The sequence below is a fragment of the Lithobates pipiens genome, unplaced genomic scaffold (assembly GCF_037356315.1).
Source record: "Lithobates pipiens isolate NorthernLeopardFrog02 unplaced genomic scaffold, aLitPip1_a1.2 Scaffold_18, whole genome shotgun sequence".
NCBI classification, from domain to species: Eukaryota; Metazoa; Chordata; class Amphibia; order Anura; family Ranidae; genus Lithobates; species Lithobates pipiens.
The window spans coordinates 90,558,706-90,584,395 of record NW_027507758.1 but is presented as its reverse complement, the minus strand read 5'-3'; the positions used below and the strand labels follow the sequence as shown (position 1 = coordinate 90,584,395).

Genomic DNA, 25,690 nt, shown 5'->3' with positions numbered 1-25,690 from the left:
CGCGGCACATAAAGGCAGCTAAGCTGACGTTTTTAGACGTCACTTTCTAGCCATCAAGTTAAATCATTCAGGAGAGGTTACACAATGTCCCTTGTACAAGCCTAAGGCCCCATACACACTATCAGATTTTCTGCAGATTTTTGTCTTCAGATTTACCAAAACCATGTAGTGCAAGGGCCTGCCTGATTGTATACACATTGAAACTTCTAATGCCGCGTACACACGATCGGAATTCTTGTCGGAAAAAGCTCTGATGGTTTTCCCGACGAAATTTGTCTCAAGCTGTCTTGCCTACACACGGTCACATCAAATTCCGATCATTTATAACGTGGTGATGTACAACACGTATGACGTGACTAGAAAAAGGAAGTTCAATAGCCAGTAGTAGGGATGAGCCGAACACCCCCCTGTTCGGTTCGCACCAGAACCTGCGAACAGACCTAAACTTCGTGTGAACTTTAAAACCCTATTAAAGTCTATGGGACTCGAACATTCACAATCTAAAGTGCTCATTTTAAAGGGTAATATGCAAGTTACTGTCCTAAAAAGTGTTTGGGGACCTGGGTCCTGCCCCAGGGGACATGGATCAATGCAAAAAAAAGTTTTAAAAACGGCCGTTTTTTCAGGAGTAGTGATTTTAATAACGATTAAAGTGAAACAATAAAAGTGTAATATTCCTTTAAATTTCGTAGCTGGGGGGTATCTATAGTATGCCTGTGAAGGGGCGCATGTTTCTGGTGCTTAGAACTGTCCCTGCACAAAGTGTCATTTGTGCAGGAAAAAAAGTCTTTTAAAATCACTTGCGGCTAAATTGTCGGCTCCCCGTAATACAGAGAACACTCAATGAGTGTTCTCTGTATTAGCTGACAATTCATTCATTCATTCATTGATAAAAAATAAAAAAAGCGTGGGGGTTCCCCTAAATTCAATTACCAGGCCCTTCAGGTCTGACATGGATATTAAGGGGAACCCCGGGTCAAATTTTAAAAAAAATTGACGTGGGGGTCCCCCAAAAATCCATACCAGACCCTTTATCCGAGCATGCAACCTAGCAGGCCGCAGGAAAAGAGGGGGGGGACGAGAGAGCGGCCCTCCCTCCCTCCTGAACCGTACCAGGCCACATACCCTCAACATTGGGAGGATGCTTTGGGGGTCTGTGACCCCTCAAAGCACCTTGCCCCCATGTTGATGAGGACAAGGGCCTCATCCTCACAACCCTGGCCGGTGGTTGTGAGGGTCTGCGGGCGGGGGGCTTATCAGAATCTGGAAGCCCCCTTTAACAAGGGGACCCCCAGATCCCACCCCCCCCTGTTTGAAATGGTAAGGGGGTACAAAAGTACCCCTACTATTTCACAAAGAAAGTGTCAAAATGGTTAAATAAGACAAACACACTTTTGAAAAATTCCTTTATTAAAAAAAAAAAAAAAAAAAAAGATTCCAGCGGTGCTAATCCACTCTTGCTATCCAGCGACGAATCTCTGGGGTCCAGCGATGGATGATCATATCCAGCAACGGGGGATCTCTCAGTCCAGCGCTGTCCATACATCCTTCTTCTGTCTCCATTGCGGAGACACTGCGGAGATCCCAGCGCTGACGTTTCTTATATTAGGAGGGCGGGGCCACTCGTCACCTGACCCCGCCCCCTCTGACTCTGGTGAAGGGAGCCAGGGGTTCCCCAGTGACGTGTGGGTGACCCCGCCCCCTCTGATGTAACGGAAACCTGCATTACATCAGAGGGGGCGGGGTCACCCACACATCACTGGGGAACCCCTGGCTTCCCTCTCCAGCGTCAGAGGGGCGGGGTCAGGTGACGGGTGGCCCCGCCCTCCTAATATAAGAAACGTCAGCGCTGGGATCTCCGCAATGGAGACAGAAGAAGGATGTATGGACAGCGCTGGACTGAGAGATCCCCCGTTGCTGGATATGATCATCCATCGCTGGACCCCTGAGATCCGTCGCTGGATAGCAAGAGTGGATTAGCACCGCTGGAATCTTTTTTTTATTTTTATTTTTAATAAAGGAATTTTTCAAAAGTGTGTTTGTCTTATTTAACCATTTTGACACTTTCTTTGTGAAATGGTAGGGGTACTTTTGTACCCCCTTACCATTTCAAACAGGGGGGGCCGGGATCTGGGGGTCCCCTTGTTAAAGGGGGCTTCCAGATTCTGATAAGCCCCCCGCCCGCAGACCCTCACAACTACCGGCCAGGGTTGGGAGGATGAGGCCCTTGTCCTCATCAACATGGGGACAAGGTGCTTTGAAGGGTCACAGACCCCCAAAGCATCCTCCCAATGTTGAGGGTATGTGGCCTGGTACGGTTCAGGAGGGAGGGGGGGGCGCTCTCTCGCCCCCCCCCTCTTTTCCTGCGGCCTGCCAGGTTGCGTGCTCGGATAAAGGGTCTGGTATGGATTTTTAGGGGGACCCCCACGTCAATTTTTTTTAAAATTTGATGCGGGGTTCCCCTTAATATCCATATCAGACCTGAAGGGTCTGGTATGGATATTTAGGGGGACCCCCACGTCAATTTTTTTTAAAATTTGACACGGGGTTCCCCTTAATATCCATGTCAGACCTGAAGGGCCTGGTAATTGAATTTAGGGGAACCCCCACGCTTTTTTTTTTTTTATCAATGAATGAATGAATTGTCGGCTAATACAGAGAACACTCATTGAGTGTTCTCTGTATTACGGGGAGCCGACAATTTAGCCGCAAGTGATTTTAAAAGACTTTTTTTCCTGCACAAATGACACTTTGTGCAGGGACAGTTCTAAGCACCAGAAACATGCGCCCCTTCACAGGCATACTATAGATACCCCCCAGCTACGAAATTTAAAGGAATATTACACTTTTATTGTTTCACTTTAATCATTATTAACCACTTTCAGACCGGACCAATTTGCTGGTCAAAGACCAGACCACTTTTTGCGATTCGGCACTGCGTCGCTTTAACTGACAATTGCGCGGTCGTGCGACGTGGCTCCCAAACAAAATTAACGTGCTTTTTTTCCCACAAATAGAGCTTTCTTTTGGTGGTATTTGATCACCCCTGCGGTTTTTATTTTTTGCGCTATAAACAAAAATAGAGCGATAATTTTGAAAAAAACGCATTATTTTTTACTTTTTGTAATAATAAATATCCCCCAAAAATATATAAAAAAACATTTTTTTCCCTCAGTTTAGGCCAATACGTATTCTTCTACATATTTTTGGTAAAAAAAAAAATCGCAATAAGCGATTATTGATTGGTTTGCGCAAAAGTTATAGCGTTTACAAAATAGGGATAGTTTTATAGCATTTTTATTAATAATTTTTTATTATTTTTTTTTTTACTAGTAATGGCGGCGATCTGCGATTTTTATTGTGACTGCGACATTGTGGGGGACCCATCGGACATTTTTGACACATTTTTGGGACCATTGTCATTTATACAGTAATCACTGCTATATAAATGCAGTGATTCCTGTGTAAATGACACTGGCAGTGAAAGGGTTAACCAGTGGGTGGCAGTGTAGGGGTTAAGTGTTCCTAGGGGTGTGTTACTAACTGTGGGGGGGTTGGGCTTTCATTTAGTGTACACTGATCTCTGCTCCAATCACATGGAGCAGAGATCAGCGTCACTAGTTGCTAGGCAGAATGGAAAAATGTTGTTTATACAGCATTTCCTCCATTCGGCCGCTCCGTGAGACGATCGCGGGGATGCCCGCGGCGATCGAGTCCGCGGGTCCCGCGACCGGACTCACGGGGGTCCCGACCAGCGCGGGAGCGCGCCGCCGGCGGCGCGCTCCCGATGGCACGGCGGCAACGAATATTGGACGTACATGTACGCCAATATGCCTGCCCGTGCCATTCTGTCGACGTACATCGTCGTGCGCTGGTCGGGAAGTGGTTAAAATCACTGCTTCTGAAAAAACGGCCGTTTTTAAAACTTTTTTTTGCATTGATCTATGTCCCCTGGGGCAGGACCCAGGTCCCCAAACACTTTTTAGGACAGTAACCTGCATATTACCCTTTAAAATGAGCACTTTAGATTTCTCCCATAGACTTGTATAGGGTGTTCCGGCTTTTCGAATTTGCTGCGAACAGCCCAAATTGTTCACTGTTCGCTGAACAGGCGAACAGGCAATGCTCAAATAGAACATGAGTTCGACTCGAACTCGAAGCTCATCCCTAGCCAGTAGCCAATAGCTTCTGTCTCGTAGTTGAATCTGAGCATGCGTGATTTTTGGCGTGTCGGAATTGCATACACACGATCGGAATTATCGATAGAAAGTTTTTCCGTCGGGAAAATTGAGAACATGTATCAATTTTTGGCTGGCGGAAATTCGGACAGCTAAATTCCGATGGAGCATACACACGGTCGCATTTTCCGATGAAAAGCTCTCATTGGTCTTTTTCTGGCCGGAATTCCGATCGTGTGTACGAGGCATAAGGCTTGACCTCATATTATATGGTTTTGGTAAATCTGAAGGAAAAAAAAAAAACGCAGATTGCGGCTTTTCTCAGCTGTGGTAAACGTAGGCCAGTGTAGATGAAGCCTTAGGTGTTGATTGACTAAAACTGAAGAGTGCAAACTCTGGTGCGTCTGTGCATGGTAGCCAATAGTTTGCCGAGTATGCTGGACTTTTTGATAAAGAAAAAGCCCAGTATTGCCTGTTTACTTGTTGGCTGCCTCTGTAGAATGAAAATTCTGTTCTGTCTATCGTAGGATATTATCACTGTATGTAATGCTTGTCCCGCCCCACTCCCTGTCCCCTCTGGGCATCGATCAGGCTGCACTGATGGCAGTGGTGAGGCTGCTGCACTGATGAGACTGCTGCACTGATGGCAGTGGTGAGGCTGTTGCACCGATGGCAGAGGTGAGGCTGCTGCACCGATGGCAGAGGTGAGGCTGCTGCACCGATGGCAGAGGTGAGGCTGCTGCACCGATGGCAGAGGTGAGGCTGCTGCACCGATGGCAGAGGTGAGGCTGCTGCACCGATGGCAGAGGTGAGGCTGCTGCACCGATGGCAGAGGTGAGGCTGCTGCACCGATGGCAGAGGTGAGGCTGCTGCACCGATGGCAGAGGTGAGGCTGCTGCACCGATGGCAGAGGTGAGGCTGCTGCACCGATGGCAGAGGTGAGGCTGCTGCACCGATGGCAGAGGTGAGGCTGCTGCACCGATGGCAGAGGTGAGGCTGCTGCACCGATGGCAGAGGTGAGGCTGCTGCACCGATGGCAGAGGTGAGGCTGCTGCAACGATGGCAGAGGTGAGGCTGCTGCAACGATGGCAGAGGTGAGGCTGCTGCAACGATGGCAGAGGTGAGGCTGCTGCACCGATGGCAGAGGTGAGGCTGCTGCACCGATGGCAGAGGTGAGGCTGCTGCACCGATGGCAGAGGTGAGGCTGCTGCACCGATGGCAGAGGTGAGGCTGCTGCACCGATGGCAGAGGTGAGGCTGCTGCACCGATGGCAGAGGTGAGGCTGCTGCACCGATGGCAGAGGTGAGGCTGCTGCACCGATGGCAGAGGTGAGGCTGCTGCACCGATGGCAGAGGTGAGGCTGCTGCACCGATGGCAGAGGTGAGGCTGCTGCACCGATGGCAGAGGTGAGGCTGCTGCACCGATGGCAGAGGTGAGGCTGCTGCACCGATGGCAGAGGTGAGGCTGCTGCACCGATGGCAGAGGTGAGGCTTCTGCACCGATGGCAGAGGTGAGGCTGCTGCACCGATGGCAGAGGTGAGGCTGCTGCACCGATGGCAGAGGTGAGGCTGCTGCACCGATGGCAATGGTGAGGCTGCTGCACCGATGGCAATGGTGACGCTGCTGCACTGATGGCAATGGTGAGGCTGCTGCATTGATGGCACTTTTGAGGCTGAAGATGGACATTGATCAGGCTGCATTAATATGGAATGATGAGGCTGCATTAATGGCAATAGTGAGTCTGAAGGTGGGCACTGACCCTTATTTTGCTTCAAAGTTCCTTATTTAAAAAAATGTTCCCAGACACTTCCCATTAAAAATGAATGTGCGTGTTTTACGCCGATAAATACGGTAAGCCAAACGAGTACCAGTCATCTCATCTCAGTCCATAATCCTTTATTGGTATCACAAGTGACAACAGAAAAACAGAATCCAGCCAAGATGTTTTAGGGGCCAAAAATGCCCCTTCATCAGGATTACAGAAAACACAGAATACAATAGCAAGCAGCAGAGATTCCTCCAAATCTATACATGTATGGCTACCCTTATGCCCTGTACACACGAACGGAATTTCCGTCTGAAAAATCTTGGATGGTTTTTCCAACGGAATTCCGCTCAAGCTTGTCTTGCATGCACACGGTCACACAAAAGTTCTTTGAACTTTCGTCGTCAAGAACGCGGTGACATACAACACTACAATTAGCTGAGAAAACAAAGTTTAATGCTTCCGAGCATGCGTCGGAATTTTGCGCGGCGGAAATTGCTACAGAAGATCGGCATAGCAAAGATGATGGAGCCCTTTAAATCCAGTCAATCCTGGAATTTAAAGCAATGCAGAAGAGGAGGAGAAGAAGATGATCTCAAGTGGTCCTTTTAAAAGGAAAGAAGCTTTAGGCTGGATTCACACCTATGCAGTTTTAGTGCTTTTTGCATTTTGCAGATTTGCATTACAGTCCATTTAACATGGTTTCCTATGGAACACATTTTGTAGTGCAAAATGCAAAAAGCACTAAAAAAATGCATAGGTGTGAATCCAGCCTTAGGCTGGGTTCACACCTATGCGAATTGGATGTGGTTTTTCCGCAATCAATTCGCATAGCAAGAGAATATGACTGGCTCTCTATGACCCCTGCTGTGCGACGGATCCGTCTTGGGTGTGAACCCCAGCCTTAAGGCCCCATTCACACCTGAGCGTTTTTTAGCTTGAAGCCTAAAGCTACAAAAATGCTGGAGGGGAAAAAAATCTATTATTCTCAATGGAGATGGTTCACATCGCCACTCCAAGTCGCCTGAAGCCGAACGCTTGAAGCTCAAACAAGTTCTGGACCCTTTTTTGGTCACTCGAATCAGGCAGATTTGGGCGTTTTTCTTCTTTTTACATTGGTGACCTTTCGCCCTTCACAAAATCGCGGCAAAAAAAAAGCCCCTAAATTGCAGTAAAAGCGCTGCAAAACGCTTTAAAATTGCATGATTTTCTGCCTCAAACCGCTATACTGAGGTGTGAATGGGGACTGAGTAGCGCATACTGCTGGATCAATGCATGGATGCTGATACCTCGCAGAAGTTCAGGTTATCCAAGCCACTTATTTGTACCCAACTCATGGGGTACCCGTGAGCCCTCAACACAGAGAAGCCATTCCATACCAGCCATGACTAAATTGTTGGCTGCCTTGGAACACAGAGGGATTACCTCCAAGATTAGAAAGACAGGGGGCCTCCTAATTATTTTATAATAGGAACCCCATCACACATACAGCACTGTTTATGTCTAAATATAGACAAAAAAAAAGAAAAGATGGAAACCAGCAAAACTTTTGTGTTTTTAGTGAAGGGCAGTTTGGACAGCATGGAAGACTCACTTGGAAGAGGGTGAAGTTCTAAATCCAGTCCTGTTCCACCCTAAATTGGGAAATCAATTCTAGGTGGATTTGTTCTTTGAAAATCTATCTTGTCCTTTGTTTTATTTTCTATTCCTCCCATTTCTGGGGGAAGTATACATATGAGATTCCTGGAAAGTGACAGTGACATGTGTGATTCAGCTCACCGCCTGACTTGTGTAACATGAGATCATGCAGAGCAGGGAAGTCTTCTTCTAGGTCAACAGTGGGGTGACATGGGAGCGGCCGACATAGCGTGATTGACCCTGCTCCTATTCACTCTTACTCATTACGTAACTATGTACTAAATCAGTGCACAGCTGACTACAAGAAGAGTGGAGCAGTATATAATATATGAATCTACCTGCTCTAAATAATTAAAATACATAAATGCAAATGCAACAAATGCTGCTACTTCAAAAACATAAAACTTAAAAAAAAGTGAAAAAAAAAAAAAAAACACATACAGTATCTCACCAAACCTCATATTTTTGTAGATGTATTATATCTTTTCATGCGACAACACTAAAGAAATGACACTTTACTATAATGTAAAAGTAGTGAGTGTACAGCTTGTATAACAGTGTCAATTTGATGTCCCCTCAAAATAACTCAACACACAGAAATGAATGTCTAAACTGCTGGCAACAAAAGTGAGTACACCCCTAAGTGAAAATGTCCAAACTGGGCCCAAATGTCAATATTTTGTGTGTCCACCATTATTTTCCAGCACTGCTTTAACCCTCTTGGGCATGGAGTTTACCAGAGCTTCCACTTCATGATGACATCACAGAGCTGGTGGATGTTAGAGACCTTGCGCTCCTTCACTTTCCATTTGAGGATGCCCCATAGATGCTCAATAGGTTTTAAGTTTGGAGACATGCTTGGCCAGTCTATTACCTTTGTCCTCAGCTTCTTTAGCAAGGCAGTGGTCATCTCGAAGGCATGTTTGGGGTTGTTATGTTGGAATACTGCCCTGCGGCCCAGTCTCCGCTTCAGTATGTCACAGTACACGTTGGCCTTCATGGTTCCCTTAATTAACTGTAGCTCCCTAGTGCCAGCAGCACTCATGCAGCCCAAAACCATGACACACTCACCACCATGCTTGACTGTAGGCAAGACAAACTTGTCTTTGTACTCCTCACCTGGTTGCCGCCACACACACTTGACACCATCTGAACCAAATAAGTTTATCTTGGTCTCATCAGACCACAGGACATGATTCCAGTAATTCATGTCCTTAGTCTGCTTGTCGTCAGCAAACTGTTTGCAGTTTTTTTTGTGCATAATCTGTAGAAGAGGCTTCCTTCTGGGATGACAGCCATACAGACCAATTTGATGCAGTGTGTGGCATATGGTCTAAGCACTGGCAGGCTGACGCCTTCAACCTCTGTAGCAATGCCGACAGCATGCATACATCTATTTCCCAAAGACAACCTCTGGATATGATGCTGAGCACATGCACTCAACTTCTTTGGTCGACCATGTGGAGGCCTGTTCTGAGTGGAACCTGTCCTTTTAAAGAGGAAGTAAACCCTGATGGGTTTACTTCCTCTTTTTTTCCCTGCAAAGGTAAAGCATAATGGACTACTATGCATCGCATAGTAGCTCATTATGTGTCACTTACCTGACACAGGAGCCAGCGAAGTCGCCGCTGTCCCCTGTAGTCCGCCGCATCCATCTTGCTGGTGGCGTCTCGCAGCTCCGACGAATGACAGCTGTGAAGCCGCGATGACATCACTCCCGCGCATGCGCACGGGAGTCGCGTCTCGCAGCTCCGCCGCTGCCATTCGGCGAAGCCGCGATTACGTCACTCCCGCGCATGCGCACGGGAGTCGACAAATTAGGCAAATCCATTCTTGGACTTGCCGCATTTAGTGCGCCTGCGCGCCGCTGTCTACGGCGCATGCGCCGTAGACAGCGGTGCCCATTTTCGGGCAAATATCTCCTAAACCATATAGGTTTAGGAGATATTGCTTGGACCTACAGGTAAGCCTTAATCTAGGCTTACCTGTAGGTCAAAGTGGTCTGAAAGGGTTTACTTCCTCTTTAAACTGCTGTATGGTCTGCAGCTCAGTTTCCGGGTCTTGGCAATCTTCTTATAGCCTAGGCCATCTTTATGTAGAGCAACAATCATTTCAGATCCTCAGAAAGTTCTTTGCCATGAGGTGCCATGTTGAACTTCCAGTGACCAGTAAGAGCGCTTTAACACACCTACTCCCCATTCACACCTGAGACCTTGTAACATTAACGAGTCACATGACACGGGGGGGGGGGGGGGGGGGTGGCTAAATTGGACATTTTCACTTAGGGGTGTACTCACTGTTATTTCCAGCGGTTTAGACAATTAATGACTGTGTGTTGAGTTATTTTGAGGGGACAACAAATTTTACTTTCATACAAGCTGTATACTCATTACATTGTAGAAAAGTGCAATTTCTTCACTGTTGTCACATGAAAAGGTATAATAAAATATTTACAAAAATGTGAGGGGTGTACTCACTTTTGAGAATGGTGAGCAACAGCATTTGGCGAGTTTACATCTGATGGGAGTGGGTCAGATGTGACACACAGCAGTGGTGGATTGTTTTTTGTGTTTTTTTCCTAATAGGACATTACTGGGATTTATAAGTTTGCATGACATTATCATTGGCAAAAAAAAAAAGACTTATTGGACTTCTTTCTTTGTTTTTTTAATTTATTTTTGCACATTTTTTTTGTATTGAGCACTGAAGGAATTAGGGGATATTGTTGCACTACTGTGGCTTCACATGTGTTTGATATATAAGTTTTTATTTCACTTTTTTTGAAATGGAGCAGTATACACTGGAGGAGATGTATACATAAAAGAATCAGTACTCTTAAAGACTGTAAAACATATCTGTGGCAAGGTATCAGCACTCTTAAAAGGAAATCTGTCACTTTTCCCATTCAGGGTACAACAGGTTTTCTTGAAAGCCTCCCACCTTGGACATTGAAAAAGCAGGTAAAATGTCCCCCTACTCCCAGGGTGCAGTGCTCATGCCGGAGCAGCCAATGACCTGGCCTAAACACTGGCATGAGAGTCATTACTCAGTGTAAGGTCCGACACAGAGCACCAACTGATGAGCAGAGCAGCGGGAGAGCTCCATCAGTGGGTTAGGAGTGGGCTTTAAAGAAAATCTGTCACTTTGCCCTGAAGCTGATAACTCAGGTTTTTTGGCAGATGCTGATCAGATAAATGACCCAACCGGTTTCTGGTGCCAAAATACAAGGTTCCCATCATGCACTGACCTTACTACAATCGAACAGTATTCCACCAAGATTTCATTGTTTATCCAAATCCACTGGACCCATATTGCAATATTTCTCACCATAAATCAACATTTCCTTCTTACCTGGAGACTGAGCTCCTAATGTTGTTGCACGGTATTAGTTATCCCTGTTATTTCTCTGGACATTTTCACACTGCATCAACATGTGATACGCAAACTGCAGAGCAAAAAGGTGTTCATATCCAGCTTCGAAAGTAGGTAATCTAAAAAAGGCCTTTCCTCTCCAGTATAAGTGGATGAAAGGAGGACATAGATTGAAGTGGCAATTGTCCAATGATACTCCGCTATGTTTTATAGTGACTGAGAAAATAAATTTCAATAATTTTACTAAAACGTTTAACTCCATTCTACTGGATTAGGCAGAGTATATAGCATCAAAAATACAATACAAGAGGAAATCAGGGGAGGCAGGACTTTATCAAAGAAGGCTTCCTATGAAGCAGTCAGATCAGCGCTATTGTGTTCTGCCGGTGGGTGGGGGCATAGGGAGCCTTCCTGGCTGGCAGAACACAATAAATACTGTTATTGCTATAGCTGCTGACAGTAATTGCATGTAGAAAAATCCGTCAGGCTGGTTGACAGGTGGGTACAATCAGCCCACCCATACATGGATTGAATTTCAGCTGGTCCCTGCTGAACTGGCCACATTTCAATCTATGTATGGCCAGCTTAAGTGTGAAAGGGGGTAAACTTTTAAACAATTGCAGCAGGTCAGCACTGCAGCAAATCTCAGCAATAAATAAGTGTGTTAAACTATACTGGTTGTGTTCTGTAATGATGTACCGTTTGGTATTAATGCTGACTTATTACCAAGCAATCCTCACATGTTTGGACAGATTTAAAGACTGACTACCCTCCCAAACACCAGTCAGGTCACTGTTCTGCGGGAACTCCCGGTTATGTTTGTCCAGGAGAGGTGTGGGCATTCCACTGGAGATAAGTAACTTTTAGGATTCAAATTCCGGATTTCCTACGCACTGTGAAAAACAGAGACTTACTACAAGCATTGAAATGGACCCCTTTTAGCTATATAATTAATGATGCCTAGAAACATAGATTTTTTTGGCAGATCAAGTGACAATGTAAAGTCTATTATGCCTGGTACACACTACTGGTATTTTTTTTTTGTTCAACCCAGCAGGATCTCCCCTGCTGAACTGTTGTGTTCTGACAGGGGGGACAGCCCCAACCAGAACACTCTGATCAACTCTCTCTCTGCCATTGGCGCCGGTCGGCTGCTGGTTTTCCAGCATGCTCGATCAACAGAAGCCAGCTGGAAGGCCGGCTTCTGTCAGACCAGTGCCTTACACGGGCCAAACGTCAGACGGTTTTTATTGAACTGGCTGACGTCACCCAACATTCGGCCCGTGTGTACAGGGCTTTAGGTACCTGCAGACACCACAAGCTAAAGCTGGTCAGTTTTTTTTTTTTTCAGCCAGGGGGGTGGATGGGGGTATCCCTGCGCCGGATTATTGTATTCTGACTGTGGCACCTGCATGTATTCAGTTTCCGTTTGCCCTCCATCCAGTAGGTAGTGCTGTGCCACTGTATTGATGGAGAGAATTATCTAAAGTAAAAATGTTCCCTGAGAGACTCTGTCTAAATGGACGCTACAACTTCTGATGACCTCTGGCAGCCATCTTTAGCGCGGGACTATATAAAATTAGGGTGCCCATCCCATTCAGGTGTGTCTGGCATGAGTGATTAGGTGAGGGAGCCCATTTCTTAGGGAGGAGTAATCATGCAAGGAGAGGTTCCTGGTTGAGTAGAGACAGTGCAGGGACAATTTGGGTCTCTCCTTAGGCATTCTGGTATCTGGTTCACATATTATATATAGATATAATCAACATAATAGAGTGCTACCACCTTATGTAACAGTCTTCCACCCCTCCAGCAGATGCTGTCCTCTAGTAAATCAGGCTAAGCCTGAAAAACTGCCTTATTGCAATACTTGTGCCATTGTGATCGAAATACCGCTGCTATACTGAGCTATTGCCGTGTAATCTGCTGTTGCAATACTGTGCTTTACCAAGTATACTATTGCTGCAACACTGTGCCATTACTGACTCTTCTTTTAAAACTGTATGTACACCAACAGTGTGTTACTTGGATACTAGTGCCTGATGAAACAACTAAGTATACCTACTTATGTTAATTCTATTACAATATGCATGAGGCTATATAATATCCTGGACTGCGTGTGTAATTTCTCCCAGTTTGGGTACCTCTGCCTCTGGCTAAGCCTACGCACAGCTGTCAGAATACACTGATCTGTGGCTGCAGCCAACTGGCTGTATGAACAGGTTAAAAATAAAATGTAACTATAGAAAGGAGCACCAGACCAAAACCAGATAAGAGTCCAAGATCATTTGAATTGTTGGTATAAGTCTATAAAAATCCTGTTCGATAGAAAATGTCTTGCCCCTGATAAGCTAGTGTGTACAGTGTCATTCCTGGCCTGTTCCACAAGCATAGCACAAAGAATGGTCCAATGTGTGTTTATGTTTCAGGACCAGCAGCCAGCAGAGATGTCTGGGGCTGGTCAGACCAATCCTGTTCTGTACTGTCTATGGCCGACTTAAGGCACCCATATAAAAGAAACATATGTACAATACAAACAATTCCAGAGATACTATAACAGAACAGAAAACAAACATGCACATTGGGCAGTTTTGCCATCTCTCCTAGATGCCTTTCTTCCTGGCAGTGGTATTTTGGCAGAAAAAAAAACAGCTGACGCTTGTAAACACGTGTAACGCATTTAGGCATGTCCATCATTTGGGCATTAATTCATTTCATTGGGCAGAATAATAATTTATTCTGGCCATTTAAATGAGTTTGTGCTCATGAGCTAAACGTGCGTTTGGACGCAATAACATGGGTTTACACGCGTAAAGCATTTTTCGGGTAAAACGCCGCTGCTCCTGGATGCACTGGCAGTGGGGTTTTTTTCCCTGCCGCTAAACTCTTACGTGTGTATGGTCAGATTGGTGAAGATTCACAGATTCACAAAAACTGATGCAGCTGTGCATAGTAACCAGCTTCTAACATCTGCTTGTTCAATTTAGCTTTGACAATATGCCCTGGTTCACAATGGGGCGTTTTGATATGTTAAATTGGCGGAAATTGCCAGCAATGGTACCGCCCGAAATAGTGCAACACCGATTCCCGAAAGTAGTTTCTGTACTACTTTTGTCGACTTTGGGGTGCGATTTCCATTGACATCTGTGCAGCAACCCACACAGATGTCTCTGAAAGAGCCCCCGAAGTCGGTACTGACATGCAGGAATTAAATTTTCCGAGTTCATTCCCGCTGTCAGTGTGAACCTGGGCTAAAACCTACAAGCCGATTGGTTACTATGCACAGCTGCAGGAGCAGCATCAACATTTTCCAGTGTGCATGAGGCGTTATAGTGTTCATAGATGATAAAGCCGGGGACCGGTTTCCATGAGGCACTCATGTCTAGTGTAGCGGGGTAAAGGTAGACACAGATATAAGACCATTTTACGTAAACAAAATTATTGTATGCCTCTGGGCTTATTCAGACCTGTCCAGACCTCTGGACTGGCCAACCCCTTTAGGCCTGATTCACACCTAGGCATTTTTTGTGATTTTTGCATTTTGCAGATTTGCACTGCCGTCCATTTATCATGGTTTCTTATGGAACATGTTCTGCGGTGCAAATGCATCAGGGTGAATCAGGCCTTAGAGGAAATGCTCTTGGATGGATTTTACTGGCTCAACCAAGATAGGCCCTTTTTACACTGACAGACCAATCAGGTCTGTCTGTCTGTTTTTCATGATGCATTAAGGTGAAAAAAACACAAAGGTTTACAACCCCTTTAACCTGCCCTACTGAATGTGTTCCAAGCAGTAAATCACAGTGCAGATCAATTTGGTATCTGCTTATCTGAGTGTGTTTAAGCACATTCCAAATTCCTACAGCCTGATGACGGGGTGTGTGCTTGGCCCCCAAAATAAATTAGAATTTTCTCTCATTTAAATCAGTGTTTGTTTTTGACTACAGCGACAGGAACATTTCAAACAGGATGAAAAATTGTTCTTGAACTAATTTTTTTTTTTTTTTCGCCCAGTAAAGTCCATTCATTGCAGCTGCGCATTTATAAATGCACGGAAATTCACACACACACAAAAAAAAGAAAAAAAAAATTAAAAAAAAAAAGAAGATTTCCCGGAAAACACGTGGCAACGCATATCTAAAATTCTCCCCTTTTTAACAAATGAAACCACCAACTTCCTCATTCACTCCCTTGTTATCTCTAGCCTTGACTATTGCAACTCCCTTCTCATTGGCCTGTCTCTCCCTCTTCAGTCTATCATGAATGCTGCTGCCAGACTTATCCTCCTTACCAAGCGCTCAGTGTCTGCCAACCCTCTCCTCCAATCCCTACACTGGCTCCCAATCAGCCAGCAAATTAAATTCAAAATACTAACCACAACATATAAAGCCATTCACAACTCTGCCCCGAGCTACATCACCAACCTTGTCTCCAAATATCACCCAAATCGTCTCCTCCGCTCTTCTCAAGCTCTCTCATCTCCAGGATTTCTCCAGAGCCTCTCCCATCCTCTGGAACTCGCTACCTCCACTGGTCCAGCTATCCCCTACTCTTGCTACCTTCAGGTGATCCCTGAAAACTCATCTCTTCAGGGAAGCTTATGTCTCCACTAATCTCCTACCACTTCCATCAGCTCATTCCCCACAGTTATAACCTTTTCTACCACCTGCCCCACCCTATTAGATTGTAATCCTCCTGTATTTTATTGTATTGTAATTGTATTTTCTCCTTTTATGTTGTAAAGCGCTGCGTAAATTGTTGGCGCTATATAAATCCTGTATTATTATAATAATAATAATAATAATAATAATAATAATAACAATACGCTTGTGTTTTTACTCATTTGCATCAGCGTGTTTCCAAGCGCATGGCAACCCACAAGAAAATGCAGACCATGCTATGCTTTTCAAAAACACACAGCAACAGCAAAATATATGCTTTGCCATGTATTTTGAAAATGCGTAGCAATGTAAATCACGATTGCGTTACCATTTAGGCTGCATTCGCATCTGCACATTTCTGAACGCACAGCAACCTGCACAGAAAATGTGTGCTCTGCTGTGCATTACCAAAACGCGCAGCATTCCGCATCATGCTTGAGTTACCATTCGTTCACATCTGCATCTTTACGAACGCAGGGTAACATGCAAGAAAAAGCATGCATTTTCTGGGCATGTTCTAGTGCTACTTTGGGGCATTTGTGGAAAAGAAGTATTCCTGCGCCACGTCAGGGAAATAGAGGGAGATAGGGTACTGCTGCACACACTGAAAGGGAAATATCTGAACCCCGGGGAATAATGAGTAAGAAGGGTAGTGGTGCGCTGTACACAAGGAGGATATATCTATTGATAAAAGCAGTATATAAAATTCGCAATGGGGGGATATCCAGTAAACAATACAGGTCTGGGTATGTCTATGTGACTAGTTTAAACAGCAACACTCATTTCTACTAATAGTCCACAACATAAATACATAAAATAGTGAAAATTCATATAAAATCCAAAGTGCAACGTGTTGCGATCCTGTAGTCGCATAAAAGTGCAAATATTCCAATGTGCCGCTGTGGCTGATAAAACAATAATGTTCGTTGCTATTAGTGTAAAATCTACAACATAAAACCGTGAAATAATAAAAACAAGAAAAAACACAATACAACATTCAAAAGTGCAGCGTGTTGCGATCCTAAAATCGCATAAAGTGCAGGTGTTCTGCTGTGGTGCACATAGGCAAACCTTCCAACATAAATAATAATTAAGTGACAAAAAATATAAGTGTATCAGACAAAAAGTCAGTTTTCAGTGCAAAGTGCTGCGATTATTCTCAAAATCGCATAGGATGTGACTTCTTCAACAAGATATACGATGTGGAGCTGTTGCAATGGGAAGGGCAGTGGTGCTGGTGGAAGGGCATGTGGCCTTGGTGGTCCCGTATATACCAGTAATGGATGTCCCCTTACCTTACCGCTGTAAGGTAACAGCGTATATATAGAGAGCTTTTTGGGATCCTTTAGCGGAATTTTCCCTTTAATGTGGGGTGCCCAGGTCCTGACCAATGATATGGTCCCTTTAAGGGGGTTTCCTCTGTGGTATTGCAGTCAGGGTTCCTCAGTGGTATGTCATATACATGGGTTTAAGCAGAGATGGAGGAAGAATACTCCATAGTGTAAGATGCTTCAACAGGTTTATTGTTATTAAAACAGTTTAAAAATACTCACAAACAAACAGTCTGTACAAGCAGTGTATAAACGATCCCCTGATGCAGTCATGTGACCCGTGACGAACACGCGTCGGGACACAGCAACCAGGAAGTGTCGTAGACCGAGCCTGCAGCTCGTTTATACACTGCTTGTACAGACTGTTTGTTTGTGAGTATTTTTAAACTGTTTTAATAACAATAAACCTGTTGAAGCATCTTACACTATGGAGTATTCTTTCTCCATCTCTGCTTAAACCCATGTATATGCCATACCACTGAGGAACCCTGACTGCAATACCACAGAGGAAACCCCCTTAAAAGGACCATATCATTGGTCAGGACCTGGGCACCCCACATTAAAGGGAAAATTCCGCTAAAGGATCCCAAAAAGCTCTCTATATATACGCTGTTACCTTACAGCGGTAAGGTAAGGGGACATCCATTACTGGTATATACGGGACCACCAAGGCCACATCCCCTTCCACCAGCACCACTGCCCTTCCCATTGCAACAGCTCCACATCGTATATCTTGTTGAAGAAGTCACATCCTATGCGATTTTGAGAATAATTGCAGCACTTTGCACTGAAAACGGACTTTTTGTCTGATACACTTATATTTTTTGTCACTTAATTATTATTTATGTTTGAAGGTTTGCCTATGTGCACCACAGCAGAACACCTGCACTTTATGCGATTTTAGGATCGCAACACGCTGCACTTTTGAATGTTATATTGTGTTTTTTCTTCTTTTTTCTTGTTTTTATTATTTCACGGTTTTATGTTGTAGATTTTACACTAATAGCAACGAACATTATTGTTTTATCAGCCACAGCGGCACATTGGAATATTTGCACTTTTATGCGACTACAGGATCGCAACACGTTGCACTTTGGATTTTATATGAATTTTCACTATTTTATGTATTTATGTTGTGGACTATTAGTAGAAATGAGTGTTGCTGTTTAAACTAGTCACATAGACATACCCAGACCTGTATTGTTTACTGGATATCCCCCCATTGCGAATTTTATATACTGCTTTTATCAATAGATATATCCTCCTTGTGTACAGCGCACCACTACCCTTCTTACTCACTTTGGGGCATTTGTCACATGTAGGGAAGCCCATTTATGTGCACATCTACGCTTGAAAAACACACAAGAAACCACAAGTGGGTACATGCGTTTCTGCTACGCTGCGATGTGAATGCAATGTGCCTGGGAGGAAGTTTTTAAGCAGCAAGAATGACCAGGGAGGAGAAGTGAGGGTTAAAAAACAAAACAAAAAACAAACAAACACACACACACACCTGACCCATCAAAGTTGCATAGGAATGATAGTCGCGCTGGAAGTCACGCGGTTTTCATGTAGTGCTAGTGTGAACCAGGGCTATACAATCATCCCTTCCAACAGCACAGCTAGCTTTCAGAACCGGCTGTGTATGGAGGGGCTTCATCTTGAATAATGCTGTGATCTGTGGTCGGACTCTTTCTGTAGGTGTGACTGGGTGGAATTGAATGCCAATTAGGATGTATTTAATCCCACCCACTAGCAGGAAGTGGCTACGGAAGGGACAGAGTATCACATGGTACAAAGCCACAACTAAACCCAGAATATCAGGGGATCTTCAGACAACAGAGCAGTGTGGTACAGAGGTATGATCTATGCTGGGACAGATCATTCTATTCATTTATATTGAACAGAAAGTTGGAGTTTAGCTTTAATCACTTGCCGTCCGCCCACCATCAAATGACGGCGGGGCGGCTCTCGTTCTGGGTGGATGTCATATGGCGGCATGCGGCCGTGTTGCTAGAACACGGCACGACCCTGATCTCTGTAATGAGCCACGGCTCTTTAACCATGTAATTGGCTGTGTCCAATCACAGCCGATTACATGTAAACACGGAGATGCCGGTAATCGCCACTCCTTGCCTCACGGCGACAGAGTGTGAGGAGAGGCGATGAGCGGCCTCTCCTCACAGAGGACATCTAGGTATGTAATCAGGGCACTGATCATCAGTGGCCTGATTACAATAAAGCGCCCATAGTGCCAGAAGTGCCCACCAGTGAGTGCTGGCTATCACTGCTGCCCATCAATGCCACATATCAGTGCCCATTAGAGCTGCACAACTAATCGTCAAGAATCGTTATCGCGATTTTGACTAAAGTGTTTCACAATTCTTTCTATGCAAATAATTCTCTGCTCTTCTGAAGCCACAGCCTTCAAAAGAAAGGAAGAGAAAAACTGGGCAGTCTGCCAAGAATCAAAACATTCTGTATCAGTTGAACTTAAAGTGGTTGTAAACCCTTACAACACACTTTGACCTACAGGTAAGCCTAGATTAAGGCTTACCTGTAGGTCCAAGAAATATTTCCTAAACCTACACGGTTTAGGAGATATTTGCCGAAAGACAGGCACCGCTGTCTACGGCGCATGTGCGTGCATAGTAGTCCATTGAGCTTTACCTTTGCAGGGAATGAAAGAGGAAGTAAACTCATCAGGGTTTACTTCCTCTTTAAGTATAAACATCGTAACAATTTGCCAATGGAATAGAATAGACTGTGTGCAAGTGAAAAAAGTTTAACCACTTAAACCTTTTTCTGACATATGTTGGTTTCAAGTTAAAAGTATCTTTTTTTTTTTTTTTTGCTAGAAAATTACTTGGAACCCCCAAACATTATATATTTATTTTAGTAGACACCCTAGAGAATAAAATGGTGGTTGTTGCAATATTTTATGTCCCACTGTATTTGCGTAGCGGTCTTTCAAGTGCAATTTTTTGGGAAAAAAATACCTTAATGAATTTTAAAAAAAGAAAAAACTAACCAGTAAAGTTAGCCCATTTTTTTGTATAACATGAAAGATTTTACATTGCGAGAATAGTGATCTTTTTATTCTAAGCAAAAAAAAAAAAAAAAAAATCGTGATTCCTCAGTTTAGGCTGATATGTATTCTTATAAATATTACATATTTTTGGTAAAAAAAAAAAAAAAAATATATATATTGACTGGTTTTGCGCAAAAGTTATAGCGTCTACAAAATAGGGGATAGTTTTATGGCTTTTTTATTATAATTGATTTTTTTTCTAGTAATGAATGCGATCTGCAATTTTTATCAGAACTGCGACATTATGGCAGACACGTTGAACAATTTTGAGACATTTTTGGGACCACTGGCATTTTTACAGTGATCAGTGCTATAAAATTGCATTGGTTATTGAAATAATGTCATTGGCAGTGCGGGGGTTAACGACTAGGGGGCAGTGAAGGGGTTAAGTGTGTCCTATTGTGTGTTCTAACTGAAGGAGAGGATGGGACTGTGCAGGGGAGATGACAGATCGCTGTTCATACTCTGCATGAACAGATGATCTGTCTGTTTTCCCCTCAGAGAACCAGAAACTGTGTGTTTACACACACAGATCCTGGTTCTCGGTGTGCCCGGCGGTGATCATGACCGCCGGGCACGCGCATCAGCTCTGTGGGCGAGCAGGGGGGCGCATGTACGCAACATGACGGTGATTTGCACAGCTGAGCCACGTTGCCACAGTACAACTGCTGCGGCTGGTCGGCATGCGGTTAAAGTGGTAGTATGGTCATTTTTTTTAACTTTTACCTACAGGAAAGCCTATAATAAGGCTTACCTGTAGGTAAAAAAAATATCTCCTAAACCTGTACGGTTTAGGAGATATTACCCTCGGTATGCGCCGCTGACTGCAGCGGCGCATGCGCACAAGGGGGTTCTCTCCGTGAAAATCCGGCAGCGCTCGTGCGGCCGGACCGAAATCTCCCGCGCGCATGCGCGGGAGTGACGATATGCACCGCATACTAGCTCATTATGAAATACTTACCTTAGAACGAGGCCCCGACATCTGGCCCGATCCACGCCGAGGGAGCCGACATGCTCCCTCGGCGTCTCTTCCGGGTATCGCGGCTCCGGCGCTGTGAGTGGCCGGAGCCGCGATACCCGGAAGAGACGCCGAGGGAGCATGTCGGCTCCCTCGGCGTGGATCGGGCCAGATGTCGGGGCCTCGTTCTAAGGTAAGTATTTCATAATGAGCTAGTATGCGGTGCATACTAGCTCATTATGCCTTTTGCTTTGCAGGTTTAAAAAAAAAAAAAAAAATAAAAAAAAAAAAAACATTGCGGGTTTACTACCGCTTTAATAGTTATACCTTTGCAGGTAAAAAAAAAACAAAATAAAAAATGTATGTACAAAATAAATACTATGTTTTTTAAATAAAGATGAGTCAAAACCATAGCTAGTATTTTTTTCTGGCTACCCGTGTACTGTTGGGAAAATCTCCATTCATTTTCTGTCCCAGAGGCACAACAGGAAGTTAGAGGAAAATCTCCCAAAGTGAGGAGCAGGTGGCACCACTGGAAGATTTCCTCTTTCCTTTGGGGACAACTTTAAAATTTGATTTCCCCCTCACTTTCTTTCTAGAAGACAATAGTAAAAAAAAAAAAAGAAGAAAAGTAGTTGCTAAGAAATAAAAACTTTAAAGGATTAGAGCACTTTCTGAGGTCGATCTACGAAGGGAAAGCACATACTGTGCACTGCAAGTGCAATTGCTCTAGATCTGAGGGGAAGCTCTGAAATTAAGGGAAGCTCTGCTAATGATTTCTATCATCCAATCACGTGCAAGCAATAATGCCTTTCAGTATATAGCACTATTACTTGCAACAGGGCTGCCCAGATGTTATCTTTGTAATATCTTCTGGACTCGACTCACGTACTGTATGTTTGCTGCGGTCTCCATTCTCTTTAATGGAAATCCACTCTCAGCCAGTCAAGTGCATAAGTACAGCTTAGAAGTGTTGGGGTTGGAGGGATGGAGAAAGTATAAGAGTGTAAATGCACTTAAAGTGCACTTATCCTTTAAAGCTGAAGTTGAATCTGCTTATTTGTTAGATTCTCCCTCTTTAACATACTAAAACAATTATTAAATAATATTTTCATTACATATTATATTTTAGAGCCAGTGACATCACTGGGCCTAAAGGTCTCTGTGCTGCTCTATAAAATGCAGGCAGATCATGGCCGATGGGTGGGGACAGCAGCAAGCTGTGGTAACACCCACATGTGACGCTGGCCTCCATGGTTTAAAGAGCTTACATTCAATGAATGAAAGGAATGGACCATGCACAATGAGGCTGGGAAGGAAAGATTTACATGATGCTGGATGTCCTCCAGTCGGGAAATAAGGCTCTGACTTGTTAGAGCTTCTAATGTCCACTGTGAGAAGCTCACAGTGTGCAGTGAAATCAAAGTAAGTAAACTCAATTCAGGCCTTAAGTCTGTACAACTGGGCAAGATGGAAATGAAAGCTAAACTAAGGGTTGGAATACTCGCCTATTCTCCAACGGTCCGAAGCCCACCACCAGCACTGACATCTCCCCGGGTTCTTCTGGGAGCCGGTCTTCAACTATCTTGATTGTCCGGTGCGGAAAACATCACTCCAGTGCATGTGCGGGAGTCATTCATTATTATACAGGATTTACTGTACATAGTTGACAGTTTTACAACATAAGGGCAGATAGTACAGTTACAATACAGTTTATTACAGGAGGAATCAGAGGGCACTGCTCGTTAGAGTTTACAATCTAAGAGGGAGGGTCAAGAGATAATAAAAAAGGTCATAACTGTGGGGTATGGGATGATGAAGAATAAAGTGTAAGGCTGGGTTCACACTGCTGCGGCTAGGAGAACCGGATGTGATTCGCAGCGCACTGCAGTGCAAATCACATCCGATCTCTGTGCGATGCGAGTTCAGCCATACAGATAGTATGGCTGAATTCGCATCGCACCCGCCACAAACTCGCACAGGACCCTTTTTTTGGTCCGCAGCAGAATCGGATCGCATGGGTGTTCACACCATGCGATCCAATTCCTGTCCGAGTTTGCAGATCGCACTACGATATGCGAACTGATCTGGGGATGTCATTAATGTTTCACTGACACTCCCAGCAGTTCGCATTGGGCAGTGTGAACTGCCGCCGGGAGGCATGCGATGCGGGAACCCGCCGCGGATTTGCATCACTTCAGTGTGAACCCAGCCTGAAAGTACAGTAAACTCTCTCTGAAGAGATTAGTTTTTAGGGATCGTCTGAAGTTGGACAGAGTAGGACAGTGATGGAGAACCTTGGCACCCCAGATGTTTTGGAACTACATTTCCCATGATGCTCTGACACTCTGCAGTGTAGTGGAGCATCATGGGAAATGTAGTTCCAAAACATCTGGGGTGCCAAGGTTTGCCATCACTGGAGTAGGAGATAGTCGAACAGATTGGGGTAGGGAGTGCCAGATGATGGGAGAAGCTCTGGAGAAGTCCTGGATATGAGCATGGGAGAAGGTGTCAAGTGAGCTAGAGAGCGGGGGGGTCTTGGGAGGAGCGAAACAAATGACTTGGTTGGCATCTTGAGACTAGGTTAGTGACATGGCTGGGGGCCGAGTTGGGGATGGCTTTGTAAGTTTGTCGTTAGTATCTTACATTTTATTTTGTTGGGTGAGCAGAAGTCAGCGGAGGGACTTTCATCCCGACACACTGGCACTGTGCCAGAAATGTAAAAGAAGATGCGCATGGAACGTCTCTTCTACAATAAGGAGCCTGTCCATTTGCATTTTCTTGCATCAAGTTTTGCTTTAAGACTGGAGTTCATCCTTAAGTTATACAGATATGTACTTAAAATAGAAAGAATGAACATACGTGTTAAGTGTTTGCTTCACGGAATTTTACAAGAACTTTTAAAAATACTCTGGAGTTCTGTGACCAATAGAAAATCACCCAGTCTGAGGTCATCTGCTTTTATATGGTTGTAGAACCATAAAATATCTCTATAAATGATCTTACAGCCTGGGAAATATTAGCCAGAGTGGCAACAGGTTTAGAGCACTTCTAAAACTGGCCATACACCAGTAGAAGTGCGTTCAAAAATTTTAGGTTCAGGAACATTCGTTCAATTTTCTAATACGGGGGTCTCCAAACTTCTACATCTAAGGGGCCAATTCACTGTCCTTCAGGCTTTAAAGGAGCAGGACTGTGGCCGGGAAGGGGGGGGGGGGGGGGACGAGAGTGCCCTGGCATCAGTGGGAGTAAACCATGCCCCATCAATGGTGCCAGTGGAAGGACCAGTGACCTCTAGTGGGTGTCGGTGGAAGGACCAGTGCCCCATCAATGGTATCAGTGTAAGGAATAGTGCCCCATCATTGGTGTCAGCTAGAGGAAAAGTATCTCAAGGGCTAGATAAAGGCAAGCAAAGGGCCACATCTGGCCCCTGAGCCACAGTTCAGAGACCACTGTTCTTTTGGTTAGCGGAGTCAAATCAGCATTCATTTTTAACCAGTGATAAAGTTTTCAAAAGGAAAAAGATGGAAATTTTTTCTCAAACTAGCAAAATTTTGTGAATGTGGCTTTTGTTCAGTTACATTCTTACATATTATAATGAAACCTGTTTAATACAGCTGGGGTTCCACTTGAAGCAGGTCTGGACAAAATCTGAATGGTTTTCAAATTAAAATTATTTGACTCAAATAATTGCAAAAAAGTTCAGCTTTTCAAAAAGCATGAAAAGGGAACTAGTTCAGTGGGTTTTTACAGCCTATTGACATGTGGGGACTGGTCGCAGTGCCATTTGAAAAAGAGTTCTGTGCGATTTCTAATTTCATACCCTACAATTTGCATTGTAATCGCACCTGAACCTCTGGACGAAATCAGACCAGACCTTGAAATCGCACTGCAAACTGACCCGCACATATGTAAACAAGTCTTAAGGTATTGGTTCTAGTATCGGAACATTTACACGGAGTACAAGTACTCGTACAAATGCTGGGTAGCGGTGCAACGCTAATTTTTATTTGAGAAAAATATTCCATCCTGCTCCTTCCAATCTTCTCATCACTACAGGCCAAAACTGAATGTCAGAAAGCATGTGGTTTCACACAAGCTGCACTGTGGTTTGGCCGCAGCGCGGGTGTGGCCGCAGTTCTCAAGTGGTTAGGTCATGCATTTTTGGTGTGTTTTCTGAAAGCACACCAAAAGTTTTGCATGCTGCATTGCTGGTGCGCTTTCAGGAAACACGCAACTAACAGAAAGCTTTTGGAAAAACTGCGGGTTGACTGTACGAAAATCGCAGGTACACCTGCGCTGTGGCCAAACCGCAGCTCAGCAAGTGAAACCGGCCCAACCATTAAAAAAATAAAAATAAAAAATAAAAATAAAAAAACACACCACGCGGAATAAGAGTTCTGAAAAGGTTACCCTGTAAAAGTAGTTGTAATCCCTTCCATATACCAAGTGAACTGAGTAGCTTCAGGTAATACACAGAGACTAAATAAATTCTCCTACATAAGTTGTACCTGTCTATCTGCAGTCTTCTCTGAGCGCTGAAGTTACACTCTGCAGAGCTCAGCGAGGTGAACTCTTGACAGCTGAATGGGGGGGGGGGGGTGGAGGACCCCCCATCACGCGGGAACAGATCAGAGGCTGTCGATCAGCTGGAGGTCCCTCCTCTGTCACCATTTTTCTCTTGGTGTCAGGAAAACTT

General features: G+C 44.5%; 1 protein-coding gene across 1 annotated transcript in view; it reads right to left on the bottom strand.

Moving 5' to 3' along the window:
• Nucleotides 1-25,690, bottom strand: part of LOC143987284 (serine palmitoyltransferase 3-like) — a 245,041-nt gene that overhangs the window by 204,367 nt on the left and 14,984 nt on the right. The window lies entirely within an intron of this gene.